The sequence below is a fragment of the Symphalangus syndactylus genome, chromosome 4 (assembly GCF_028878055.3).
Source record: "Symphalangus syndactylus isolate Jambi chromosome 4, NHGRI_mSymSyn1-v2.1_pri, whole genome shotgun sequence".
NCBI lineage: Eukaryota > Metazoa > Chordata > Mammalia > Primates > Hylobatidae > Symphalangus > Symphalangus syndactylus.
The window spans coordinates 155,262,982-155,287,247 of record NC_072426.2 but is presented as its reverse complement, the minus strand read 5'-3'; the positions used below and the strand labels follow the sequence as shown (position 1 = coordinate 155,287,247).

General features: G+C 40.0%; 1 protein-coding gene and 1 long non-coding RNA gene across 2 annotated transcripts in view; one reads left to right on the top strand and one right to left on the bottom strand.

Annotated features, from left to right (window-relative positions):
• The window catches only part of TENM3 (teneurin transmembrane protein 3), a 2,305,387-nt gene that overhangs the window by 690,966 nt on the left and 1,590,155 nt on the right, over window positions 1–24,266 (bottom strand). The window lies entirely within an intron of this gene.
• LOC129481281 (uncharacterized) lies at window positions 726–10,064 on the top strand. Its single transcript, XR_008657320.2, has 3 exons — window positions 726–790; window positions 1,461–1,593; window positions 9,733–10,064. It is a non-coding gene; the product is annotated as an uncharacterized lncRNA (long non-coding RNA).

The window sequence follows — 24,266 nt, the reverse complement described above, 5'->3', positions numbered from 1 at the left end:
CACAACCCACCCCCTAGCGATTCCCTTACATATCTGGGCTCCAACACAGGCCTCAGCTGTGTCCCACCAGGTTGTAGCCATCTGAGTTCATATTCACATGTTCAGTGTCAGCTATTGTTCCTGAGTGCCTGGGCTATGCCAGGTGGCTGGACCCTAGGAGACTTGCAGCCTCAGTCCCGGCTCTCTGAGAGCGAGCACTCCCTCCGGGATGCTTAGGCTGCAGAGTTAAGCACTGGACACAGTCAAGACTCTTCTACTTAAAAATCAATCATTTTTAATCGACAAATAGTAATTGTATATATATATATGGGGCACAATGTGGCGTTTATATATGGATACACTGTGGAATGATTATACAGTATCGAAGCTGAGTAATATATCCGTCACCTCACATACTTGCCATATTTTTGTGGTGAGAACATTTAACATCTATTCTTTTTAGCGATATTGAAATATACACTACATTATTATTAGTTATGGTCACCTTCCTGTCCAGCAGATCTGAAAATGGATTCCTCCTGTCTCATGGGAACTTTTTGTATTCTTTGGTCAACGATTCCAGCCTCCCTGACCACCATCCCCCCTGCTTCTGGTAACCAACATTCTCCTCACTACTTCTGAGTTCAACTTTTTAAGATTCCACGTATAAGTAAAGTGAAGTCATGCAGTCTCGACTGTTTTGATATTCAGTTCCTGTAAGGAAGGTCTAGAGGGTTGGGCTAAGATCAGATGGTGAGAGGGCGAGATGCCATGGAAAAGGGCTTGGAGTTTGAGTTTCACTCTATAAACAGTAAGTGTAACTATTGCAGATTCCTTCCTTCCTTCCCTCCCTCCCTTTCTTCCTTCCTTCTTTCCTTCCTTCCTTTTTTCCTTCCTCCCTCCATTCTTTCCTTCTTTCCCTCCTTCCTTCCTTCTTTCCTCCCTTCCTTCCTTCCTCCCTTCTTTCCTTCCTTCCTTCCTTCTTTCCTTCCTTCCTTCCTTCCTTCCTCCCTTCTTTCCTTCCTTCCTTCCTTCCTTCCTTCCTCCCTCCCTCCCTCCCTTCTTTCCTTCCTTCCTTCTTTCCTTCCTTCCTCCCTCCCTCCCTCCCTCCCTCCCTCCCTCCCTTCCTTCCTTCCTTCCTTCCTTCCTTCCTTCCTCCCTCCCTTCCTTTCTTTTCCTCCCTCCCTTCCTTTCTTTTCCTCCCTTCCTCCGTTCCTTCCTTTTTTTGAGACAGGGTCTCGCTCTATCACTTAGGCTACAGTACGGTGGTACCATTTTGTCTCACTGCAGCCTAGACCTCCCAGTGCTCAAGTGATCCTCCTGCTTCATCCTCCCTAGTAGCTGGGACTACAGGTGTGCATCACCATGCCTGGCTAATTCTCTCTCTCTCTCTCTCTATATATATATATACGTATATATATATATATATGTATATATATATATATATATATATATATTTTTTTTTTTTTTTTTTTTTACAGAGACCAAGTTTTGCCATGTTACCCAGGCTAGTCATTAACTCCTGGCTCCAAGTGACCTTTTTGCCTTGGCCTCCCAAAGTGCTGAGATTACACACGTCAGCCACCATGCTTGGCCAACTATTTCCCATTCTAGGTAAGGATGAGACAGGAAGAAACGGATGTCTCAAGTGAGAGCATTGAAATGGAAAGGAAAAGGTGGCTTATGATCTGACATTTTAGAGAACCTGTAAGCATGTCACCACGCTCTGCAAACATGGGGTCAAATCGGACATTTTCTTGGTGGTCTTGGTGGCAGATTCAGGGGAATCTGCGGTCAGAGAAGAGAATTAAAGGCATATTGTGTGTTAGACTTTTCCAGGGAACCATAAACAGAAATGTATGTAACTTACCTGCAGTTGATTTACATGAAGGGGTAAGGCAGAACACTGCCCGTCTCAGCCACTATGGATCAAGTCTTGGGGGACAGGAGTTTTAGAAGTGCTGAGCCCTGCTCTAAAGGTACAATCGTTCAGCTACTCTTGCCTCTTCTTCTGTTCCCAGGCAGCCCTGCCCCTGATTTCCTCTTCACCTCATAACTTCTGTTTGCTCATGGATTCTACTGCCTTAGAACTTCTGATTACTGCCTTTTTCTCTTCTCTCTCTTTAAGTTCACCCATCTGTTCTCTAAATCAGAAGTCACCAAACTTTTTCTCTAAAAGTCAAGATAGATGTTAATAGTAAATATTCAAGTCTTTGCAGGCCCTGTGATCTCTGCTGTCATGACTCAAGGATGCCCTTGTAGTACAAAAGCAGCCTTGGGCAGCTTGAAAATGGATTGGGCGTGGCTGTGTTCCAATACAACTTTATTTACAAACAATGAGATTTGAATTTCATATAGGCTCAACATGGTACAAAATATTCTTCTTTTATATTTTTTCAACCATTTAAAAAGGTAAAAACGATTCCTTGTTTATGGTCCATATAAGGACAGATGGTGTGGCTGAATATGGCCTATAAGCTATAGTTTGTCTATCCTTGGTCTAGATTCTCCTCTAATTCACATTTATATTTTACAATAGAGGATACTTACTGGTTTAACCAGTGATCACATTTAAGGTCTTGGGCTTTGAAGGGTTTATAATTAATTTTTTAATTTAAAATTTTTATGGACACATAAAAGTTGTGCACATATGGCCGAGTGTGGTGGCTGATGCCTGTAATCCTAGCACTTTGGGAGGCCAAGGTGGGCGGACTGCCTGAGCCCTGTAGTTTGAGACCAGCCTGGGCAACACGGTGAAACCCCGTCTCTACTAAAATACAAAAAAAGTTAGCCAGGCATGGCGGCATGCACCTGTAGTCCTAGCTACTCGGGAGGTTGAGGCAGAAGAATGCTTGAACCTGAGAAGCGGAGGTTGCAGTGAGCCAAGATCACCCCACTGCACTCCAGCCTGGGTGACAGAGCAAGACTCTGTCCAAAAAAAAAAAAAAAAAAAAAAAAAAAAAAAAAGAGTTGTGCATATATTTATGATGTAAATGTAAAATTTTTATACAAGCATACAATGTGTAATGATCAAACCAAGGTAATTGGAATATCAATCACCTCACTTATTTATCATTTTTTGGTGTTGAGAACATTCCAATTCTATTCTTCTAGTTATTATGAAATATACAATAAATTGTTGTTAACTATAGTTGCCCTGTTGTGCTACTGAACACCAGATTGTATTCCTTCCATCTAGCTGAATTTTCAGACTCGTTAACCACCCCCTTCTTATCTCCCCTTTCCCACTACCCTTCTCAGCCTCTGGCTACCACAATTCTACCCTCTACTTCAGTGAGATCAACTTTAGATTCCACATATGAGTGAGAACATGTGACATTTCTCTTTCTGTGCCTGGCTTATTTTACATAACCCCCACTTCCACCAATGGTGTTGCAAATGACAGGATTTCATTCTTTTGATGGCTGAATAGTACTCCACTGTGTATATGTACCCTATTTTCTTTACTTATCCATCCTCTCATAGACATTTGGGTTGATTCCATGTCTTGGCTATTGTGAATAGTTCTGCAGTAAACACGAGAATACAGATATCTCTACGATATACTGACTTCCTTTCTCTTGGGTATATATCTAGCAGTGGGATTGCTGGATCATAGGGTAATGCTATGTTTAGATTTTTGAGGAACCTCCATACTGTTCTTCATACTGGCTGTATGAATTTACACTCCCACCAACAGTGTATGAGGGTTCCCCTTTCTTTGCATCCTCCCCAGCATCTGTTATTATTCATCTTTTTGATAAAAGCCATTTTAACTGGAATGGGATAATATCTCACCATGGTTTTGATTTGCATTTCTCTGATGATTGGTGATGTTGAGCTTTCTTTTCATATATCTGTTGGCCATTTGTTTGTCTTCTTTTGAGAGATGTCTATTCAGATCTTTTGCCCATTTTAAAATTGGATTCTTTGGGATTTTTTTTTTCCTACTAAGTTGTTTGAGTTCTAGGCTTTGCCATTTGCTTGGGGTCTGAATTCCAGGTCTAGCTGCACTTATTAGCTGCATAAACTAAAGCAAGTTATGCCAATTTTGGGGGCTTCATTTTTTTTCCTTTGGTAAAATGAAGATAGCATGAATTCCTAATTCAATGAGTTGATGCCAGAACCAAACAAGAGACAATGGTGTTCAAGTGCTTAGCTCAGAACTTGGCACAAAATAAGTAAGCACTCAGTAAGTGTTCGCTGTGATGGTGATGATAATTAGATACTCCTTGGGCCTTTCCCGGCCTACATGGGGCCAACCTATGCCAGGGTGACCCATGAGAGAAGGGCCTTAGTCTATTTTGTTCATTGTTATAACACATGGTATTAGCTGCTTAATACATATATGTCGAGTAAATCTACAAATCCCCAGTTCTGTCAACTAGGGTGGGGTAGCAGAGACCCACAAAGCACTGCATAGTGACCTACATATGAAGAACCTCAGGTTTCTACTCTCTCAGAAGGGGTCGGTAGGCTGGAGGAGCACTCAAGGCGTCATTTCCTGGGCTGTAATTGTGACTAATATTCATTGATCATCTAATATAACAAACAAGGAAGAAGAAACCCTTCAGAGGGCAGAGCCGAGGGAGGCACAGAAGGGCTAGAGTTGCTGACATGGAGGTGAGGAAGTTGCTTCAGGAAGGGGAGAAGTAACAGAGTAAAAGGAAAAGCTTCTCTAAGGGCTTTATTAGTTTTAAACTATTTTCATTGTAAAGAAAAACAGAGACACATAAAACATAGAATTCACGTGCACGGCTTAATAAATTATTAGAAGGCAGACATCACTCAGGTCAAGAAATTGAACCTTGTCAGCCACACCGAAAGCACCCTGCATAGCCCTGTCCCAATCGCAAACCCCCTCTCCCAGCATAAGTACGGTAACTATAACCCTCACTTTGACAGTAATAACTTTCTTGAGGTTTTAAAAAACAGTTTTATCACCCTGATGTGCATTCCTCAAAATACAGTTTACTCCTACCCGTTACAAAAGTGGATGTCTTTTAAGTCTCTTTTTAATGTGTAGATTTCTCCACCATCCCTTTCATTTTATTCCATTAGGTTGATGAACTCGGGCTGTTTAACCTGTAGAGCTTCCCATAGTCTGCACTTTGCTGATTGATACTCTTGGTGCAGTTTAACATGTTCCTCTGTCTTTTGAATTTCCTGCAAATTGGCAGCTGAATCCAGAGACTGGATCAGACCCAGGTTTGATCCCTTTGGCAAGACTAAAGGCGGTCTTGATGTGCTCTAGTGTTTCTCCTGGCTTAGTCATCACGTCGTCATTTCAGTAATGATTTTTGGCACGATGGTAAAGGATGCACAATATCTGATTGTTTCACTTCTCGTGGTTTTGGCATCCATTACTGCTAATTGTCCATAATGGATACTCATTCATTTGTGGCTGCAAAGATAGTGATATTTTAATTATATCATTTCTTTTTCATTTATTCATTGAAATACTTAGATAAATAGACATGTTCTTTCTTCTACGATTTGGCTCCTATTTGATTGGTTATTTTCCTTTATTTACGAATTTTGAAGATAAATTGGTTCCTATCTTCTGAAATAGATTAAAAAACAGCATTGTAAACCCATGGATTTAAACACATTTTGTAGCTTTAAATGCATTATAATGATGATCAGTATTGAAGTTAATTTGTCCAGTCTTTAGACAGTGGGGCCTTCCTCACTCACTCTGAATCCGTATGGCATGATCCTTGTAGTGATCGATAGCTTCTTTGATATTACATAATATAAAATGTTCATTACTTATCTTCTTTTTTTTTTTTTTTTTTTGAGACAGGGTCTTGCTCTCTCACCCAGGTTGCAGTGCAGTGGCATGATTTTGGCTCACTGTTGTCTTGACTTCCCTAGCTCAGGCAATCCTCCCACCTCAGCCTCCCAAGTAGTTGGGACTTACAGGCGTGCACCACCGTGCCTGGATATTTATTCTGTTTTTTTGTTTTGATTTTCTTATTCAGAAACTCATATTAGCCATTAAAAAATTTCCTTTTCTTTCCTTCAGTATTGATTGATCTCTTTCTTTTTTAATTTTTAAATTTTTATGGACATATAATAGTTATACATATTTATAGGATACATGTGAATTTTTTTTTTTTTTTTGTATTTTTTAGTAGAGACAGGGTTTCACCATGTTAGCCAGGATGGCCTCGATCTCCTGACCTAATGATCTACCCGCCTCGGCCTCCCAAAGCGCTGGGATTACAAGAGTGAGCCACCGTGAAATTTTTATACAAGCATACACCATGTAATGACCAAATTAGGGTAACTGGGATAGTCTTACCTCAAGAATTTATATATTTTTTTGTTTTAGGAAATCTTCAATTCCACTCTTCTAGTTATTTTGAAATACACAATAAATTGTTAACTATAGTCATCCTACTGTGCTACTGAACACCAGGGATTATTCCTTCTGTCTAACTGAACACCAGGTATTATTCCTTCTATCTAACTGGACTTCTGTATCCATTGATCAGTCCCTTTTTATCTTCCCCTCCCCACTACCCTTCCCAGCCTCTGGTAACCATCATTCTACTCTCAACCTCCATGAGGTCAAATTTTTAAGCTTTCACGTATGAGTGAGAACATGTGATATTTATCTTTCTGTGACTGGTTTATTTCACTTAACAAAATGTACTTTAGTTCCATCCAAGTTGCTGCAAATGACAGGATTTCATTCTTTTTTATGGCTAAATAATATTCCATTGTGTTTGTGTGTAATATTCCAATGTGTACCGAATTGTCTTTATCCGTTCATCTGTTGATGGGTACTTAGGTTGATTCTGTGTCTTGGCCATTGTGAATTGTACTGCATTAAACATGGGAGTGCAGTTATCTCTTTGATACACTGATTTCCTTTCTTTTGGATATATACCCAGCAGTGGGATTGTTGGATCATATGGTGGTTCTATTTTTAGTTTTGTGAGGAATCTCCATACTGTTTTCCACTTGGCTGTACAAATTCACATCCCCACCAACAGCATACTAGTGTTCTTCTTTCTCCACATCCTTGACAGCATCTGCCTGTCTTTTGGTCACTTTCTCTTGAATCCCTTTTGTGTATTTATTTATTTTAGACATTTAAAAATTTCCTTTTTTTTTTTAACCTTCTATTTCTTGTAAGACATTATCTATTGTGTTTATAAGCTCTGGTGTTCCTTCTGGTTTAGTCTTCATTTCTGAAATGATTTTTACTTTAATTTCCGATTCTTTCCTGAAGCCTGTCATCTCATTTCTGCACTTTTCCGTTTCTGATTCATGTTGCTCTTTCATGTATTATGTCATTATCTTAATGTCTTAGGTTGTTTTGAAACAGTGGGTTTCTGTTTTGATCTTTTTTGAGGACACATCTTTCTAGTGTGCTTTCATTGTCTGTTGGGGTATTATTCTACGACTTGTTCTCTTCTTATCATAACATTGTATGAGATTTGACCTCAATACTTTTCTGTTGTTCATTTCTATGTGAAATTAGTTTTCTTGAACTTTAAGAATGAGGCTGGCTGCCTGGGCGCCATGGCTCACACTTGTAATCCCAGCACTTTGGGATGCTAAGGTGGGCAGATCACAACGTCAGGAGTACGAGACCAGCCTGGCCAACATGGTGAAACCCCGTCTCTACTAAAAACATACAAAAATTAGCTGGGCATGGTGGCATGTGCCTATAATCCCAGCTACTTGGGAGGCTGAGGTGGGAGAATTGCTTGAAGCCGGGAGGTGGAGGTTGCAGTGAGCTGAGATGGCACCACTGCACTTCAGCCTGGGCAACAGAGCAAAACTCCATCTCAAAAAAAAAAAAAAAAAGAATGAGTCTGGCTTCAGGGTAGCGGTTCCATCTTCGCAGAGCTCCCACTTCTGTTGCTTCTCTGTAGTGTTCATGAGTATGACGGCTTGCTCTCTGAGACTTCTCGGCTCTCTTCAAGCCCTCTTACTGTCGGTGACTTCACCTCTTTTGTCCCTGTCCTGCTCAGTGTTGACCCACCGCCCACTATTTCTGTGCTGTGTGGGGCCCACGGCTTCATTGTGATTTCTGTGGGTCCTAGGCCTCTGTAGGTTCCTTCCTCTATTAAAAATGTTAAAAATTGTATTTTACAACTGCATTGAATATAAAGGCAAATCTATTATATATTAAAACATTTTCTTTGACCTAAAAGTGCATTTTTCCTTTTTGATTTTAAAAGAAGTTGAAATCTTTCATGGTTTCCTGAAAGTACTGTGGGCCCCTGACATTGTGTCTGCAGTGCCGGATGGATGACTCAGCCCTGGAGGGACCCTGTCGTGGAAGCGTGCCCTGGTGGGTGGTTTTCGAGCATTCCTAGTGGCTACACTATTTCAGCCCCTTCTTAGCCTTTCCGGGCTCCTTGCACTCACCTGGTACTGGATTGGCAAAACCTTCCCCATTTTAGCAGTTCTTCTCACATGAATCATGCTTTCCTGCAAGTGGCAGTTTGCATGTTGGCTCTACGGGGGCTCATGTTCTCTGGCTCCTCAGATGCCACCTGTCTCTGCACTCTGCCTCCTCCTGCACACGTGTTCCTATCATGTAGTTCTTTCGGCCACTGGTGGTTTGTCCCCACCTACCTGTACTCTGATGTTTGTGGGACATGTTAACTTCTAGCTTTGTTGCAAATGTTGTCTAGGGAATTTTGGTTTGGGGATCTAGTTGTTCTGTCTTCTTTGATGTGTGGATTGAGAGAGACTGAAAAACTGTACTGCTCCTGCCACCATCTCTCTAAGAGCTTTGAATAAACTTCCCGTCTCAATAATTCATGAGAACCTCTTCAATTGTCCCACAAGTCCAGAGAGAGATCCTATCGCTCCCAAATATCCTCCTTTCTAAAATTCTAACAATAAGGGATTAATTTGGAGGCCACTAGCATGCTTTAAAGACACTGATATCTTTGGAATGGTTAAGGGGGAGTAATCAGTGACTCACATACTGGTGAATTATTTTCAGAGAGATTTTGGTTTTCTTAACCCACAGTCAAGTGACATTAAGAGATAAGGGTGAGGTGGACATGAGAAAATTTTGGAGTTGGGACACTGGTAGGGGTCCAGCTTCTGGGCACACAGTGGACAAGGAGTGGGGATTCCTAGATAGGCATGGAGGAATCAGACACACTTTACTTTGAATCTTGCCTATCCTCAGCCAATCCTTACAGTGTCCTATGTACTCGAAAAGCCTTTATGTAGATAAGAGGATTTCTACCTTAAGCTTAAATTTTAGTGAATTACATTAATATTTTGTATTGACTAAAGAGTTCATTTCTACCCATGGGAATTGAAATTGTGATTGCCTAAAACACCAATCAGGCAGAAAAAAAATCTCTAATGGAAGACGCCAGCTTATTCTTTTATTTATTTATAGATTTATGTTTATTTTTATTTTTGAGTCAGGGTCTTGCTCTATTGCCCAGGCTGGAGTGCAGAGGCACAATCATGGCCACTGCAGCATCAAACTGCTGGGTTCAACCTCGAGGTCCACCTCGGCCTCCCAAGTAGCTGGAACAATAGGTGCATGCCACTGTGCCTGGCTAATTTTTAAATTTTTTGCAAAGATGGTGTCTTGTTATGTTGCTCAGGCTGGCCGTGAACTTCTAGGCTCAAGCAATCCTCCCACCTTGGCCTCCCAAAGCTCTAGGATTATAGGCATGAGCCACCATGCCTGCCCTGTCGTTTGCTTGTTTGTTTGTTTATTTATTTATTTATTTATTTATTTATTTATTTATTCAGGGTCTTCCTTTGTTGCCCAGGCTAGAGTGCAGTGGTGCCATCTCAACTCACTGCAGCCTCCCAGGTTCAAGTGATTCTCCCACCACAGCCTCCCGAGAAGCTGGGACTACAGGTATGTGCCACCACGCCTGGCTAATTTTTGTATTTTTTTGTAGAGATGGGGCTTCGCCATGTTGGCCCGGCTTGTTTTGAACTCCTGACCTCGAGTGATCCACCCGCCTTGGCCTCCCAAAGTGTTGGGATTACAGGTGTGGGCCACCGTGCCCAGCCTTGTAGTTTATTCTTGATGTTCTTGTGCCTCCTCAAAAATGCGGTAATCTATTTAACTCTCCCAACTGCCAGGTCACAGGACTGATGCACAGCTATAAACCTGGAATGACCCATTTTATTCTTTTAAAGAACAAAATCGAGTCTGGGCACGTTATTTCAGGCACACATGTGTGCTGGTTATTTATCAATTGCCTCTCAGCTTCAAGCCCACCCTTCTCTATTTTGCTTGGTGATGCTAGGGGTAGGAGTCTGCAAACTACATTTCTCATGCTCCCGTGAAATTGGCTTCTTGTAAGTTTCTGCAAATGGTAGACAATTAGAAGGCAGGGAGAAGGCAAAAAGACCCCTATTTCTAGATCCTGTTAGCAACCACCCATTATTAGAAGAGAGCTAAGGCTCCCCATCAAGCTTCATTGACATTCTCAGCACCAGCTAGGATGTGCCCCTCAGAGGCACCATCACCAGCCATCCTGCTCTTTCCTGGCCAGACCACCATTGTGCTGGTTTATCTCAAAGGTTTGAGCACCAGGTAGGCAGGTCTCCTCCTTTGAGCTCCTAGATCTCAAAACCTCACCTCTTTCCTTTAGTTCGCCTGGCCTCAGGTTGCAAGGTACTTTCTGCAGTTACCACCATCTGGCTACCTCAGCCGTAGGGGCTGCTTTTGCTTCTGGTGATCACTGACATTCAGGTCACCTCAGCATCTCCTTTGCCCTTTCACCCTTGCAACTCATTCCTGGCAGTAAATTTCTTCAGTTCAAATCCCTAGTATACTTTTTGTTGATTGGATTGTTTATTGGAACTTGTTTTGCAAGCTCTAGTTATCTTTTGGCTGCTCTTCTCAAATTGTCCTGCCGTGCTTTTCAGGAAGTACACATCATCCTGTTGGCTCTAAGGGCAGACTCTTGCCTTTCTTTTTATTGAGTGCGAATTACGTTTTCTACTTGTCTTTATTCTGAAACTCGGTCAACTGATATGTGTTTAGTGGGAGCTTTTATATCCTTGTATTCAAATACTCAATGTGTTATTACAAGGGGAAATAATAATTTTATAACTCAATATTGTTAAAGCATCTAATGTATACAAACTATTGTGTCAAGAAAATTAGATTTAGGATAACAGTGCCATTTTAGAAGTAGGACAAAGGGATTAGAAGATCAAACCTAAGAAGAAAGATTAAATAAATGGTTATTATTTCTCTAGAGAAGACAGAAAGGATGTTTAATACTAGAATTACAAATGATTTTATGGGAGATAATAAATAGCAATTCTACGATCCACCTTGGGATGGCACATGATTGCATTTCTAGGGCTAAATGTGGCATAGAGGCTGAATATCAATGGCTTCCTTTCAGTGACGGTTGTTAGGAAGATAAGCTACTGAGAAATAATGGGAAATGTCATTCTCTGAACATACACACACATTTCATATATATATGTACATGTATATATGGTTCTTGTCTGCCTGGAGTGAGTTACTGGAGTCCTGCCGAGGGCATGGTCTGACCTGTTAACCTCTGTATGGCTTTCTCAGGTTTTAGGACTGTACTTCCAAGAATTTATGATCTCCTTAGCTTTATTCACTCCTGGCTCTTGTTTTGTTGATGAAAAGCATACCCAGGGATCTTTATTCAGTTGGAGGGGCTGCTAATTGATTTTAAAAAATGCATTTTGTTCCTGGTCACTAATTGACTGATGGAGCAGCTGCTGGTCTGACAAAAACCAGGCTGGAAAGCAGTTCCCACTATGGGGTGGTCTGTTGCCAAACATGATTGCTTTGGCTTATCAATTGTAAAAGCACACCCTTACGTATTCCCAGAGACTGGGGTTGTGTTTTATTTAAAAGTACTTCTTCACTGTCTTTAAAATAACGTCACCTTGAGAAAAGGTGAATTAAACTTTGCGTATTATATACAGAATTTGAAGTCTGTTACCATTGAGCAATTTTGAAGAGTTCAAAAGCATGAGCCTGATTATCAAATAAATAATTTCAGATATTAAACCTTTTGAAGTCTACGGAGATTTCAGTTGGCTAATAATGAAAATAATTATTTTATTTTTTGCTGTAGTCCAGGAATTAGATGGACTGAGTCAACATTGGCTTTATGAATATGATAACATATTAAAACTATTAAACTTTACTACAAAGCAATAAACTATGTCTTTTCCTCTAAGATACTTATAGCTAATACTCTATATTTACATTTGGTAGCATTGGTAAAATCTCCTAGTAATTAGTAATGGACAGTAATAAATAGAAAAACAGTGATTGATGAAAATAGAATCTCATATGCAATTAATATCAAATGGAAAGATATAATTATTAATTAGGCAAATATTATGTTTATTTTGAACACAACAGAATGCACTATACCCAGGACCTGGTACTCTGAAGCAACCCAGTGATTATGTATATTTCTTAGAAGCCAAAGGGGTTAGAAACAGAAAAATATTGTCTTCTCTTACATGAGAGAGAGTCCAATAGTTTTTTTAAAAAAATCAATAAATCCTCACTAGGTATTAGCCTCTTGTTAATTATTGTGGCTAGCAGGGAGTGCAAGTCAGTGTTAGCGCCTTAATTGATTTTTGGTTGATTTTTAGTTTCTTTTGAGTCCCTGTGGTCATAGCTGTAAAGATTGAGGTTGGGGCATAACCATTTTAATCTAAGAAACTCTCTTTCTCTTACCTTTTCTCTGCTGCCTAGGTACGCTGTGACTGCACCTCCTGGTCCAAAAATCAGGAGACCTGACTTTTGGCACAACTCCATAGCTATGTGATATGACCTTAACAAAATGACAGAAAATCTCTGTGCTTAAGATTACCTGTTTGTAAAACGGTTGCATTCATCTGTTCAGGCTGCTATAACAAAATACTATAGTCTGGGTGGATTATGCACAACAGAAGTTTCTTTCTTACAGTTCTGAGGGCTGGAAAGCTCAAGGTTGAGGGCCAATTGATTCAGGGTCTGGTGAGGGCCCACTTCCCAATTCATAGACCACTGTCTTCTGAGCCATATCACACTGTAGAAGGGTTGAGGGACTAATTTTAAGTGTGCTAATCCCATTCATTAAGAGCTCCACACTCATGATTTGATTACCTTCCAAAGACCCCACATTCTAATATGACCTTGTGGGTTAAGATTTCAACACATGAAATAATTTTGGAGAGACATAAACGTTCAGTCCTTTGCTTTGGCTCTCTCTCTCTTTTTTTTTTTTTTTTTTTTGAAGAGACAGAATCTTGCTCTGTCGCCCAGGCCGGAGTGCAGTGGCCTGACCTCGGCTCATTGCAACCTCTGCCTCCTGGGTGCAAGCAATTCTCCTGCTTCAGCCTCCTCAGTAGCTGGGACTACAGGTGCTCGCCACCACACCCAGCGAATTTTTTGTATTTTTAGTAGAGACGGGGTTTCACCATGGTAGCCAAGATGATCTTGATCTCCTGACCTCGTGATCAGCCCGCCTCGGCCTCCCAAAGTGTGGTTCTCTCTCTTTTTTTAAAAAAATTAAAGATTATGCTTTAATTATTTTAAAGCAGTGGACACTTGTCATTCAAATACATTTGTACAGAGAAGCCCCATATATTATGAAACTCATTTTCTCTGTTGAAAGGTTAGGGAGAAAGCTGAGTGCCTTTGATGCTGCCTGTACCACTTTATCTGCCTTGCTGCCTCTTGATAACCCTGGGAGTGTTTGAAGGAACCTCTGGGTGACAAGGAATACCCTTTGAAGAACACAAGATCAGATGACCTACATGCTCCCTTCCAGCTATATGGTATAGTTTTAACCCAAATTTCTGTAAAGATCCAGGAAGCCCTATGCTTATTTTTGTACCCATAATGAAAATCATTTGTAAATATAAGAGCTTTTATAGAAACATTCACTATATATTTTGCTTGTATTCAGTGGAGTAAAATTATTTTTAGAAATATGTGTGTGTATATACATAAATCTTAAGATATGTGTCTTCTTACTACGAGGTGATAAGAAAGTTATAATAAGATCACATGAAACAGTTTAGAATTTGACAATGCAATTCAATTCAGTTTCATTCAGTGAGCATTTATATAGCACCTACTGTGTAGAAGACACTGTGCAAAGCTGGATCTAAAGCTCCCAAGGGTTACAAAGACGAATGACAGACTCTGTCCTCAAGTTCTTTCTGATGTACTCCTTGTCAGAGATTTTAACTTTTTAATACATTCTAAGTGCAAGAAGTGTAACGTACCTAGGGACAAATTGGTTTGAAGCACATAGAATAAATAAATGAATGAATAAATGTCACTGAATAGGTCAAACGTCTTGTGGCCATGTATGGGCAATGTGTGCCAAGGGTCAAGTAAAAGTGTCCCCGAATGGAGAGCTATTCTGTCCTTCTTGTGTATTAATGTCGATCCATCTATACTAATGGATTTAGCATGAAAGGAAGCAAGGTGGGGGCGGGGAAGCGAGAGTCACTGCCTCTCAGACTTCCATCCTTCATTAATATTAATGCTGTCTTCAACCCGTGCAAGTTGGCACAACACAGCCTAAAAGCTTAATACAAGAAAAATAGTTCTGATGCTCCTGATTCATTGACATCAAGCACCAAACGATCTCCTGGTGTATACCATATGCCTTTATTTTTGTCCAACGAAGAAGAATTTCCCTTCAGTACAAGTTGGACACAGTAAGAGTTTTGTGTGTTCTCCCAAAAGTTTATTATTTCAGTTTTAAAACAATTTTCCATCTATTGGCCCACATTAACCCTGAACAAAAACAGACTTAGCTTGTAGGAATTAATGTGTTTTGTAAATCAGCATAAAATGAACCCTTCTTTTAATTAGTAAGTGTTTACTTGCATCCTTTGAATTCAATCCTGGGAGTCATTTGCCTGTAGGCCAGGAGCTCCGACAAGCCTACAGACAGGGGGAAACTCAGAATGTGTTTGTGTGATCAGCTCAGGGGGTTTGTGCCCAGATCTGTGTCTGGTGAGCAATTCTGTTCTGAATTTGTGAAATACAACGATCGAAACAATGTCATTATATGTCTTCCTTGGGCCAAACATGCTTTGGTAAGAACTCAGAATATTCACATACAATGTTAGAATAATCTCAGAGATAAAAAAAAATCAAGGTCTAGAGGTAATAAGACTTGTTCAAAAAATACTCAGTAAGCAATTGGCAAAGTTGGTAATTTCCAAGGCCTCCTGCCTGTCAGTGTAGTATTCTTTATATTCAAAAGATGTCTTTTACATTCCCCAGAGCCATAATCTGTGATTTAGAGACCCATTTTATTTCTAAGCGTGCTCAAACCAAAAAGAAAACAAAAGATTAAGCAGGTTTTTGCAACTATTACCTAATTCCACCGCAGCCTACCACTGCATCTGGCTTTTCATCTGCTCTTCAATCTTACTCAAAAGCAAACTCAAAGATAGTTGATGCCAGAAATAAAGCAAAAAATCAAGAAAAAAACACCTTCCTACAAAAAGCCCATAAAATGAATTTGAAAGAAAACAAATGGATATATTTCAGCTCTCTCTCCACTTCTCTTCTTCTATCGTACCTTCCTCTCCCATTTTCTCATCTAATATTAAAGTGTCTGCACATGAGGGCAGATACATGTGGCAAGAAAAGACACAGAAGGTGGCAAATGTTTCCTTTTCTTTCTTTTTCTTTTTAATATGAAGAGCTTTTCAGAATTTGCAGATGTTAGTACTTGGGTAATGGTGTCTTAGCTGTATTCCTGCACTGCATAGAGGTTTTGAGGGTGACTTGTTGATTTGTGCAGTTAGGGTATTTGATGCCGTGTCTGGGTGCAAGACAGACTGTGACTAGCAAGTGGCTTCTTCCGGAGGCCTGAGTCAGGGTCAGACTGGTAGTTGGGAGGTAAAAGACATTATACCGTGTTATCAATTCTTGTTCAAAGTCCTATTTTAATAGTTTAATGTTTACATCTAAATAGTCCCCCCCAAACCAACAAAACCCTTCAAATACCCTAACTTTTAGTGTCAGCCCTTTTCAAAGGCAGAGCAACTATTTATGGACGTCTTATGCTGTCAAAATTTACAAGCTATTATTTAAATCACAACTTATAATAATTCCTCAAAGTTAAAATGAAAAGTTTCCTAATATGAGAGCTGGTGGATGATTTTCAAGATTCATACTTCTCTTTCTTTTTAGAGGACAAAAGAAAGCAAAGCATAAAAAGAGAAATGGTTTTTAATACTGAGTAGAAAAACGCACTGTATGTGTAGAAAATATATGCTCCATTTGAATTCATATTTACGTGTTTTGTAAGCTCAAATAATATATGTTTTTCATTATTTTAGTAAAATTAAGGAATGGGCATTCAGCTATCTTTAAATTTTCATATTGCTCATGCTAGTTTAGGCATGCCAGATCTCTTTGGCATAATAAATTCCTACATGAGTATTGCACGGATACTAAGACACTGTAATATTTTTCTTTTAAATGTGAATTGAAGAAAAAATATTAATAGGTGCATTTTTATGTTAGCCATTATTAGAATTTACTAATGAGAAATCTGACATGCTATTTCCTATTGCTTTAATATGTTATATATTATAAAATGTTTTCCCACATTATAGGCGTTAATTGCACAATGTTAAAAAAAATCCTGTGTAATTCCTTGTGATTTATGGGCCTGCCATTGGTGACTAGGTGTGGGAGAACTTTGGCTTTTGTGGACTTGTTCAGGGAAAGGATGTGTGAAAAGTTGAGGAAGCCCAATTAGAGAAAGGCACTGAGAAAAATTTTAAAAAATCTATCCTGCTGAGAGGCAGGCATTTTTTCTGGATGACAAATGTCTGGAGTTCTGGGTTTTACAAAAAAAAGAGTGCTCACCCCCGGCCTCTTATCCTTTTGTCATGTAGGTAACCTAAGCTGTGGAAAAAGGGACCATCTGGAAAGAATGCTGCCGTTTCACAGAGCCAGCATTATTCTCTACCTCCCCTTCCTCTTCCTCTTTCTTTATGGATGGCAAACAGTGTTCAGATGACAGATTTTGGAAAATTGTCTTAGGAGACGCATTCTCAGGCAGTCCCAGTGTATTGGTATTTCGGATGTTTCTCTGCATTTTGTCACACGGTTCAGAAGGGTGATAGGCTTTCTGTGAACTGCTGGGCTTCAAGAAGGCTGTTATCTTCCACTCAGGTTTAATTGAGGAATTTATGGGATTTTGCCACCTTGTGAGGTAAGTTAGACATAAATGCCTTGTGATTTATACGTGAAAGATTTTTCATTATGTATCGACATAAATCTTATTAATCCACTACATTTCTAAGATGTCATGGTCAACTGAAGAAATTCTTCACCAGTTGTACTTCTAAATAAAAATTAAGTGCATTCTTCATTTTTTAATGATAGTCAGCATCTACTTATACTCTATCATGATATCACTTCATCTGCGTTGTCATCTTAAGTAGCATCCTTTTAATTGTTTCAGGTCAACAAATAAGGTTTAATAAAGAGAAATATACAAATTTTGCAGCTTATATTCTAAAATAGGTGCAATATTTTAGCCAATTAGTGGGAGTGAAAAACCGACTTGAGAAATAAATCTGTAAGTGAATGCTACTGGTTTTCAAAGGCGTCTTCTTGACAAGAATCAAATGAACACTATCTCTAAAAATCTAATCTGAAGGCAAAACAGATTTGTTAGTGTGATTATTAAAATAATTGCCACCTTCTGGTGTAAAGTGATGTCAACGGTGAACAATCAAGTAATGCCCTTTGCTTTGGTACAGTCAAGCACTCAAAGCTACCGTGAAATAGGATTGGACGGGACCTTTCATTTCATATGAGAATTAATTCTCTAAATGCAGTGGAGAGGAGGCAGCTTATTTTTTTCCCCCCAGCAAGCAGCTAGAAACGAGTCTGCGGGAGACCGTATTTTTTCTTACTCATTTCTTACTGTGTGCGTGTATGTTACCAAGTATCATGGCAAATAATTTATTTTTTTCAATATAGTTCCATCAGAAGAGAAAAAAATGGCAGAATTTTCCCAAAGGTCTTATGGCTTTAGAAAATTACACTTTGACATCTAAATTGTTTTCTAAGGACTGAATTAAAGGTCACATTTTTTTTCTCAACTGCAGTAAAAGCTTCACAGCTGCTTTGGGGTTCTCTGTAAGAGAGCAGAGCTCCATTCTGGATTTCCTACAGATCTCCCCAGGAAGAGTCCATACATGTGTAATTTGTGGCAAACCTCAGTTATGGAGACCAACTCTTCTCAAAAAGGTTGAGTTAGTAGCCATAAAGAGACAAGTGCCACGTATATGCAGTTACTGAATACCCTGCCCTGTATATTAAAAAGTGTTTTGAAAGAAACAATTCTATAGCTGAAGACCTCAGGTTTAAGAACTTACTGACTTTAAATGTATTCAGAATAAAGAAATAAATATTAAGTATGTGATTTTACATGTAAATTTCTGTCGTTTGCATCTCATAACATTATCTTTTGTGTCAAATCTGTTAACAATGCCTTTAACGTCTAAAATGAGGCACATTTACCACTTCTTGCACTTCTACAGTTGAAAAAGCAAATGCAAGACTGAAAAAAAATAAAAAATTAGGTGATCAATAACACATTTCTTCTCCATCAGATTATTTTTTCCATGTACAAAGTTCCTGTTTGATTTTTCAATTATTCAAAATGTCAGAATGATAGATATAAGAGAGTAACCAACTAACCAGGGAAATGTCTGCCTAATAATATTCAATATAAAGATTCCGAATGATGCTTTATGATGGATTAAACTTTCCCCTGTTCTGCCTCATTAGGGTTCTCCCAATTTGACCCAATCCAAACCTATTACTTAATACATATCTAACAGTAAAATTGCATAAATGTTCACTAGTACAATAGAAGCTAAATGAGCAGTTTCAGATAATTTAATTAAGTTATAGGTCTTCTAATATAATTCCTTAAGTATGTGAACTTTTAACTTGTGTTAACTCAATTTCCTTATGCTTTCATTTACCATTTGTTGGGGACATTACAGTGATTAGCCAAAGTCCTTCCAGCTACTAATGTTCTCCATAAATTTTGATTTAAATTGACTGTCACTTTCTCACTATAATAAAGTAGATATTTGACATCTCAAAAAAAGAGAACTGGTCTAGTATATTATGTTGCCAAGGAGTGGCACGTTTTTCTCTATCACACAGAATAAGCACCATTCAGAGTAGGCAGAATGAAGTGGATTGCGTACTACATATTCATAGACATGTACATTTTAGCATTTCTTGAAAAACTAGGCTCCTAGAGGCCTTTGGTATTGAAAACACACGTGGCATCATGTTCCCATCTAATTATTTTGTATTTGGTGGTTATCAATGTCAGCATTTAGGAACTCTCTGTATTACAATAGGAAGGTAGCAGCTCTTCTGTTTCAGCTGAGGTCAAAAGCAAGATTTGGCCAAGTGGACTAAGCTCAGATACTTCTCCCAAGCTTTCTCAGCTCAGATAACTAAAGAGGCAAATCATATAATTGTGCTTTGAAATTTTCAATTAATGTATGTGTTTTTCAATATTATATGTGTGTTGATAATTGCGAAAGCTGGGTGATGAGTACGTGAATGTTCATTATTGCTACGGTCTGAATGTTTGTGTCCCTGAAAATTCATATGTAGAAATTCTGACTCCCACGATGATGGGATTAAGAGGTGGGGCCTTTGGCAGGGGTGATTAGGTCATGAGGATGGATTCATGAATGGAATTAGTACCCTTATAAAAGAGATCCTAGAGAGCTGCCTTGCTCTTTCTGCCATGTGAGGACATGGAGAGAAGCACCTACGAACGAGAAAGCAGAAGCTGAATCTGCCGGCACCTTGATCTTGGACTTCCCAGCCTCCATAACTATGAGGGATGAATTTCTGTTGTTTATTAGCCACCCAGTTTGTAGTATTTTGTTGTAGTAGCTTGAATGAACTAAGGCAATTACAATATTCTCTCTACTTTTGTATATGTTTAAACAACCCTAAGCAAGTAAAATTATGTTCCCACAAATATATATCTACCCCAAACTCTCTTTAATTCCAATAAAATGACTCGGTCAATAGGGTTTTGGTATCATCAGTTACCATCCTTGAAGTTATCTAGTCACTCCATATACAAAAGCCTCAGTTCAGTGCCCAGAGTAACCTAAAAGACACAGGAATAGTAACTTTTTTTTTTTCCTAGGTTCAGTGCTAGAATTTCTGCATTGGATGGATCAGGAATCTACGGGGAGCCAAGTCACTTAAAAGTATCAGGTATGCTGTAGGATAACTGCTTGCAAGGGACAGGAAATGTCAGCCCCTCTGGCTAATGGTTTTCTCTGACAGTTTCCCATAAAACCACTGCTTCTGCAATGTGTTTGGCATTGGGCTTGACTAGAGACAGCCTTCTTCTTCTTTTTTTTTTTTTTTTTTTTTTTTGAGGTAGAGCCTCACTCTGTCACCCAGGCTGGAGTGCAGTGGCATGATCTCAGCTTACTGCAACCTCCGCCTCCCAGGTTTAAGCGATTCTTCTGCCTCAGCCTTCCGAGTAGGTGGGACTACAGGCACGTGCCATCACGCCCGGCTAATTTTTATATTTTTAGTAGAGATGAGGTTTCACCATATTGGCCAGGCTTGTCTTGAACTCCTGACCTCATGATCCACCTGCCTCGGCCTCCCAAAGTGCTGGGATTACATGTGTGAGCCACCACACCCGGCCTGAGACATCCCTCTTTGAAGCACTTGGTGCCCACAAAATATAACACTCAATTCTGGAAACTTCTTGGCACCTATTCAAGAAGAGTATTACCTAAGTAGTCATAAGATTAACTAACATTTATTGGGAGCTTACTCTATGTTAAGCAATTTGTAAGCATTTTTTTTCATCTGGTCTTACAACTTTAGAATTAGCAACCATTATGATTCTTGTTTTACAAATGGGACAGCTGAGGCACAGTGAAGTCTCCTAAATTACCAAAGGTGGCAAAGCAAGGCAGCGATACTTAGTCTTCTTTGTTTTTTTTTGAGACAGGGTGTCGCTCTGTCACCCAGGCTGGAGTGCAGTGGTGTCATCACTGCTCACTGCAGCCCTGGCATCCTGGGCTCAAGCAATCCTCCTGCTTCAACCTCCTGAGTAGCTGGGACCACAAGCACATGCCACTATGCCCAGCTAATTTTTAATTTTTTATAAAGGCGGGGCCTCCCTACATTGCCTAGGCTTGTCTTGAACCCCTGGGCTCAGGTGGTCCTCCTGCTTTTGCCTCCCACACTGCTGGGATTACGGGCGTGAGCCACCATGCCTGGCCTGCCCAACTTTGAATTGAATGTTCTGTCATTACATGAGAGCAGCCAGGTTATATCCCTGTTTCACTGGATGGATGATAATATAGTGAGGCTTCCATGCATGTTTATGAATGTTGGATAGTACATTTAAAAGTACATACATTTTTATAGCACAAGTAGTACCTGTTACTGAAAAATTTAAACAAAATTGTTAATCTAAACATAGAAAATAAAAATTATTACTATTTTCACTACCTAGAGATCACTACTTTTAAGATTTCACTTTACACTCAAGTCCTTTCTACACCTGTTTTAAAAATAGAAATTGAATTATACTGAGCACATTCTTTTATAATCTAGTATTTGATTTAATAATTTCTCATAAGTATCTTCCAATGTCTTGAAACATATTTCTATAACATCTTTTTTAATGACTGTGTAATTGAATATTTTGATTTTGAAAGAAGTCAAGGTACAATATTTTACAGCTCCAAGTCCAAACCTGAATTTCACATCTGGCCTCAGGTGGAACTATTTCCACATCCTTACTTGCAAAGAGTTTTGAAACCTGGGTTAGGCAGAGGTGACCGAGGATCAGCGTATTGCAAGAACAGATGCACCCACACACAGAGCCCACTATTCAAGCTCCTTGTCCTTCTTCAGTATCTCTGCATGGTTAAGACGAGCGGATTGTTTTACATCTAATAATTCTGTAACTGGGTACTCCTAGGTAACAGGGTACAATAATTGGCTAACAGTGAAGTTGCATGAAGCCGTGGGAGGAAGGGGCAAAGGATTCTTGACATGTAGTAGAGAGCTTTGGTCACTTAGTTTCTTTTGCTTTCCTTGCTGACTCAGCCTGAGGGTAAAGGGTGAAGTGACATCTTTACTGAGACCTTGACTCAGCCTGAGGGTAAAGGGTGAAGTGACAGCTTTACTGAGACCTTCCCAGTCAGATGCAATAGGATTGACTGAAAGCTCTCAGAACGAAACGAAATTCTCCTATCTGGGCAGCACGTGCTGGCCAGAGAAATGACTGATGGGGAGTCAACTCTGCACTACTGCTGGACAACAATTTCAACATCTCATTTAAAGCTAAAGCAGTGAGTTAAGGTGGTTTCCGAATTATGTATTAAACTCAGCTTCTAGATGTAGTCCTGGTTGCGTATTTCAGCTAAACGTCTCTCTGAAACATCAATGTCCACAAATCATGGCTCCTGCTCTCTTACTTGCTGGTCTGGTTGTCACTTCCTATAACTCTTCACTCTTTTTTTTTTTTTTTTTTTTTTGAGATGGACTCTTGCTCTGTCACCCAGGCTGGAGTGCAGTGGCATGATCTCGGCTCACTGCAAGCTCCACCTCCTGGGTTCATGCCATTCTCCTGCCTCAGCCTCCCAAGTAGCTGGGACTACAGGGGCCCACCACCACGCCCGGCTAATTTTTTGTATTTTTAGTAGAGACGGGGTTTCACCGTGTTAGCCAGGATGGTCTCGATCTCCTGACCTCGTGATCCGCCCACCTCGGCCTCCCAAAGTGCTGGGATTACAGGTGTGAGCCACCGCGCCCGGCCAACTCTTTACTCTTGACTCTGGTATTCTAGCACCTAATATTGAATTTTCAATATCAAGCTATTCTCTACTTCCTTGCTCTTCATCCTTTTTCTTGCACCATGAAAACCTCTGCTTCCCTAAAAGTACACAAAGTCTGCCAGCAATTTTGACAAAAGCACAAATTATTACTCATTGTCCATTGGGGAGTACTTTGTTCTATCAACCTCTTTCCCGTGTCAAAGCCTCAGTTATACTCTTACTAATCATCACTAATGGACATTGTGGTGTTAGCTGCAATCTTCAGATTCATCAAGACCAACTCTCAAAATACTCCCTGGCTTAGTGGCTGGTGCCAAGAGTAGGTCTTGGCACCTGAATCTCTATATAAACTCTCTCTTCCTTCCAGCATGACCTTCCCATTCTACTTCACCCCATGCTTTCTTCCATTCATTTCCACCACTAATAATATCACCCAAGTCCTGTTAAAATTGCTTCTGAAATACATCTAAAATGTATTCCCCTCTCTCTCTCTATTTCCTCTGCTCCCCACCCCCTAGCTCAGGCCACACTGCTCTATTACTTGGATGTCTGCAGTAGCATACCAACTGGCCTCTTCACACTGACACAGTTCCTCCCCAGATCAGTTTTCCACAGCAGTGAGAAGGATTGTTTTAAAAAATGTCAATGTATTCACGTTAAAATCTTTATGTGGCCTATGAGTAGGATACTCAGATGTCCAGTTTTGTTTTTTTGTTTTTGTTTTTGAGATGGAGTCTTGCTCTGTTGTCCAGGATGGAGTGCAGTGGCATGATCTCAGCTCACTGCAATCTCCACCTCCCAGGTTCAAGCGATTCCCCTGCCTCAGCCTCCCAAGTAGCTGGGACTAAAGGTGCACACCACCACACCTGGCTAATTTTTTGCATTTTAGTAGAGACAGGGTTTCACCATGTTGGCCAAGATAGTCTCGATCTCCTGACCTCATGATCCACCCGCCTCGGCCTCCTGAAGTGCTGGGATTACAGGTGTGAGCCACTGCACCCGGCTGTTTTGTTTATTTTTTGAGACAGGGTCTTGCTCTGTCACCTAGACTAGAATGCAGTGCCACAGTCACCGCTTACTGCAGCCTCAAACTCCTGGGCTCAAGTGATCCTCCCACCTCAGACTCCCAAGTAGCTGGGACTACAGTCATGGGCTGGTTTATTTATTTATGTATTTATTTTTGTTGTTAGTTGAGATTAGGTCTCGTTACCTTGCCCAGGATCATATATCCAATTTGCTGGAAAGATACCAGTTTTTGCTTGTTGTAATGATTCATAATGCCTCATTTACTGTCAAGAGTGTTCTGCTTTAGAGAATAAATTATATGGTTACATTACCTATGAGGCCACACCTCAACGAGCCCCCATCCACAGTGGGACAGGCCACTGCAAGGACAGTGCCACGCCCCCTCCCATCCA